Source organism: Nannospalax galili, unplaced genomic scaffold (genome assembly GCF_000622305.1).
Source record: "Nannospalax galili isolate Female #2095 unplaced genomic scaffold, S.galili_v1.0 scaffold146, whole genome shotgun sequence".
Lineage (NCBI taxonomy): Eukaryota > Metazoa > Chordata > Mammalia > Rodentia > Spalacidae > Nannospalax > Nannospalax galili.
In genome coordinates, this window is record NW_008357929.1 from 7,511,893 (window position 1) to 7,517,488 (window position 5,596).

Sequence of the window (5,596 nt, forward strand, 5' to 3'; positions counted from 1 at the left end):
GAGTTTGAGGCCAGCCTGGTCTACATAGTGAGTTCCAGGCCAGTCAGGGCTATATATATTTACTCAAAGGTGACTAAATATATAAAATAAGAAATAAGGATCACATTCCATTCCACCCCAATCTTCAAACACATCCAAAGCAGAATTATAAAGAAGATATTCCATATTTTATCTAACACAGTTGTGAGATTTTTGAAACATTAAAATGAAATGCACACAAGAGCACAGAGAAATCACCTCCTTTGTGCAAGGTACTGAGGGAGTGCCACTTGAAGAGTATTACTGATCAGCAGTTAGCAGTGTGCTGCAGTTTAGATGTAGAGCATTTCCCCAAAGGCTTGTTCCCCAACCCCTGGCCCTATTGGAAGATGATGAAACCTTTAAGAGATGGGAACCTAAGGCTGAAGAGATGGCTCAGTGGTTAAGAACACTTTCTTTGCTTCCAGAGGACCCAGGTTCAATTCCCAGCACCCACATGGCAGCTAACAATGGTTTGTAACTCCAGTTCCAGGGAAACTGGCACCCTCTTCTGGCCTCTGTGGGGCATTGCACACACACACACACACACACACACACACACACACACACACAGTGCACTTACATGCATGCAGGCAAAACATACACATAAAATAAAAATAAATAAAATATTTAAAATATATTTTTTACAAGGGGGAGACTGGAGCCAGGCGTGGTGGCTCATGCCTTTCATCTCAGCACTCGGGAGGCAGAGGCAGGTGGATCTCTGTGAGTTCAAGGCCAACCTGGTCTACATAGCAAGTTCTAGGTCAGCTGGGGCTACAGGGAGACCCTGTCTCAAAAAGACCAAAGAAAAAGGGGGAGGAGACTAGAGCAAGGAAGATGGTTCAGTGGCTAAGGGCACTTGCTGTCAAATCTGTTGACCTGAATTCTACCTTTGGAATACACATGGTGGAGCATTCAGATCAGCAAAAACAAGAAGAAAGACCCTGCCTCGGATCAAGGTGGAATGCTGTGTGTGCTGGCACATGCCTTTAATCTCAGCACTCCATAGGCAGAGGAAAGCAGCTCTGAGTTTGAGGCCAGCCTGGTCTATGTAGTGAGTTCCAGGCCCGCCAAGGCTACATAGAGAGACCCTGTCTCGAGGTGGAAGGTGAGAACTAACTCCCACAAGTTGTTCTATGCTCTTCACAGGCACATCACCGCATGTGCACCCACACGTCAAGTAAATACACTCTCTAAATAAATAAACAAGCAAATAAATAAATGTAATAAATGTGTTTGTTTAAGACAGGGTCTCCCAGTAGCCATGACTGGCCTCAAATCCACTACATAGACCAAGCTGGCCTTGATCTCACAGAAAACTGCCCGTCTCTGCCTCCCAACTGCTTAAAGGCATGCACCAGCACACCACCTGGTCCTATAATAAAATTTTTAAGAGATAGGAACTAGTGAAAAGTCTTAGGTCATTTGGGGGGTATGCCTTCAAGGAGAACTGTAAGACCCCAGTTTTCCCAGTTTCTCTCTCTCTCTCTCTCTCTCTCTCTCTCTCTCTCTCTCTACTCTCTCTCTGCCTATCTGTCTGTCTCACTACGATGAGATAAATAGTTTGCCATACTACAGGCTTCTGCCATTGATGTGCTGCCCTCACTCACAAAACACCTAAAAGCAATGGGTCTATCTGACTGTGGACTGAAACTTAGAAAACTGTAAGCCCAAATAAACCTTTTCTCCTTGTAAATTGATTGTCTCTGGTATTTGTTATAGTAACAGAAAACTGACTAGCATATACTATGTATCAAAAACTTTAAAATACACAGCCCCTGTGATCTAGAACTCCCCTTTTAAGAATTTACCTGAAGTAGGAAGGATGTACGCCAATATTTCTCCAGTGGGATGTTCATCAGTGCTCTGTTTAGCAGAATCAAAATAAATAAAAGAAAGAGAAAAAAAGAACCTAGACTAAAGAACTGAGGACGAATCATGTGACAGCCATGCTGTATAATAAATAGTATGTGATTGTCACAATAATGTTACAGAAGATTAATGATGAACATGTCCCCAATATTTAGCTAAATGATTAAATAAGTTAATATGTATAGGATTCCATTTTTACATAGAAAAAAATATACATTTTAAAAAGAGTCTAGAAATATAGACACCAAGTGATGTTAACAGTGGTCATCTTCAGGGCTGGAGAGATGGCTCAGTGGTTAAGAACACTGACTGTTTTTGCAGAAGACCAGGGTTCAAATCCAAGCACCCACATGACAGCTAACAACTGCCCATAACTTCAGTTCCACGGGACCCCAACAGCCTCTTCTGTTCTCCGCGGGCATTGAACAACATGGGTGCACTTACCTATGCAGGCAATACACACATACACATAAAATAAAAATAATAAAATATTTTTTAAAAAGCAGTGGTCATCTTTGTGATAAGTTCACAAGCTAATTCTCATTCTCTCTCTCTCTCTCTATCTCTATCTCTCTCTCTCTTTCTCTTCCTTTTTTCTGTATTTTGACCGAAAGAGTGTACTACATGTATAATCCTTTCATTTTTATAAAACAAGTCTGCATCTAAACCTAACAAAGCTAATTTCCTTTACATTCTTTGAAAATGATCTAAACCACTTCTTAAAGCTATGGATTTAGGGATTTTTTTTTTTTTTAAGAAATCCAGTCTTTGAGCTAGGCATAGTGGCACACACATGTAATCCCAGCAGTCAATGGGTTGAGGCACAAAAATTGTGAGTTTGAGACCAGCCTGGACTTTGACACAAGGCCTTGTCTCAAAAACAAACAAAGTCCAGCCTTTGAGTCAAGTGACTTCAGTGTACAAGAGTGGCCAGGGTTTTCAGGACTGTGAAGTTTCACTGGCAAATTTCCCAGTTCTGATGCTGATTCATAAGAATTCATTCCTTTTGCTATGGCTCCCTAATTAATTGATGCTATGGACAATTCATTCCTTCATATATGCTGATTCCACAGATGTGAATTTTTTACCCTACTGTCTTTCAATTTTTTTTTTTTTTTGAGATAGGGTCTTGATATGTAGCCCAGATTTACTTTGAATTCATGATTCTTCTTCAGCCTCTCAAGAGCTGGGATTGCAAGTCTCTGCCACCATACCTGGTCCAACTTCTAAGTACCTATTAGCTGACAACCTAGTGATATTTGGAACACTGCATTGTAAAACTAACACAGCTGATTTGCAGTGAAAAGATTGTTTCTCTGAGGTTTACTTGTCTGGTGCCATTGTCTAAATAAAAGGCAAATAATACCCTATTTTAACTCAAAATTTAACAGGGTAAAATGACAGTCTTAATGGTATAAAATTATATCAGAGGAAATTTCTCATTAGTTCTTGTAGATTCTTGTATGATATATATATTTGAATATCACTGTGTAACCCTGGCTGGCTTGATATGTATACCAGGCTAACCTCAAACTCACAGAACTCCACCTGCTTCTGCCTCCTCAGTGCTGGAGTTAAAGGTGTGCACCATTATGTCCAGCTACAACATGGATGTTGATGTCTATTTTCAAAACTACAAAATAGGTTTGTGGCCTTTATATGGAGAGCACTTTTTTCTCAAAGCTAGGAATCTTGGCTTTATTCAGGACTGTTCATACCACAGAAGCCAATTTTGATTCCCCAGTGCAGAGTTGCAGAAATGAAACATCCCAGGTTTCATGTTCATCACAGAAGAATGTCCCTTCTATAAAAAACAAAATAGGGGCTGGAGAGATGTCTCAGTAGTTAAGAGCACTGACTGCTCTTGCAGAGGACCTGGGTTCAATTCCCAGCACCCACATGGTAGCTACGAACCATCCTTAACTCCAGTTCCAGGGGAATCCGAAGCCCACCTCTGACCTCCGTGCATTGCACAACATGGGTGGCACTTACATACATGCAGGAAATACACTCATACACAGAAAATTAAAATAACAAAATATTTTTTAAAAAAGAAAAAAGAAAATAAGTGTCCTTCCGTAGAGAATAGGCCCAGCAGAGGGGAAATGTGCACTTCAGTGCTGGAGGTGGGATGAGGAGAGAGTGGAGGAGCCCTTTCTCTCCGCATTTTGCTGTTTCGACAAGTCTCTAAAGCTCATATGTTAACAGAATGATTATTAAAACCCCGATAAAAAGATACAAGAGGAAGCAGCATGAGAGCCAGAGGCTCAAACACAGAGGTGATCAAAGGGTAGCAAGATCCACCCCCAGCCAAAGAGGCAGGCCTCACCCCTCTTCAGGGCTCCCCACCCTGGTGTGGAAACCCAGGCATGTCCCTGCGGGGTGTTGCTCCCCACCTCTTCTTAGGAACTCAGGCATTTATTCATTTTGGCCTCACCAGCTACTTCACTAGTGACTTTGCTCCAGTTACTTCCCATTTCTTGACCTCAGTTTCTCCATCTGTGAATTGAGCAGTTGAACCAGATAAAAATTGTTGACAGTGTCCATGAGTCAGGATCATCGTGTCATCTATCCAAGCATCCTCCGGATGGGAATAAGGGCCCTCCCTACCCTTGGTCAGACTGCCAGACATGATGGCTAGGCCAGCCCCCTCCTAGGGTGAGGTTAGGTGGCAGTGTCCCTTCCTCTGCCCTAGGGAAAGGCTGAAGTTACAGAAAGTACCACTTCAAGTGCCTCTACTACTCAGTGTATTCATTTCCTGTGGCTACTGTAACAAATGACCTCAAAATGGGAGGTTTCAAACAAAGCATACTTATTCTCTTAAGCTTTGGGAGGTCAGAAATTCAAATGAGGGTCTCGAGAGATGGGGCTCTGCAGTTAAGAGCACTGGCTGCTCTTGCAGAGGACCTGGATTCAGTTCCAAGCACCAACATGGCAACTAACAATTGTCCATAATTCCAGTTCCAGGGGATCCACCACCCTCTTCTGGCCTTACATACATGCAGGCAAAACATGCATACATATAAAATAAAAATAAATAAATCAAAGAAATCCAAATGAGGCTCATAGAGCTAAAATCAAGGTATTACCTCCTCCTGAAGGCTCCATGGGGAGAATCAGGTCCCCATTTCTAGAGGCCACTGGGGACACATCACTTCACTCACTGCTTTTGTCATCACTGATGTGGACCCTCTATCTCTTTTCTCTAAGGATTTTTTGACTACTCTGGGACAGCACATCTAATCTAGTATAATCTCCCCATCTCAAAATCCCTGATCACATCTGGAAAGTCCCTTTCTTCATACACAATAACAGACAGGTCCGGGGACTAGGGTGTGGACATCTTTGAGGAGTTATTTTGCCTCCCATATCTGACATCCAATTTTACCACCTGTACGGTACTTGCCATTTCTGCATATAATCTTCAAATTGACTTACCTTTCTAAAGATGAACTTAAGTCACACCTTTGCTTCATCCTAAACTGCACACATCAACCAAGTCAAGGAGCTGACTGATGGTCCTATCTACTTGATTCCATAAAAAATAAAAGTAACTGGGGCTGGAGAGATGGCTCAGCAGTTAAGAGCACTGACTGCTCTTGCAGAGGACCCGGGTTCAATTCCCAGCACCCACGTGGCAGCTATGAACCATCTTAACTCCAGTTCCAAGGGAATCTGAAGCCCTCTTCTGACCTCCATGGCA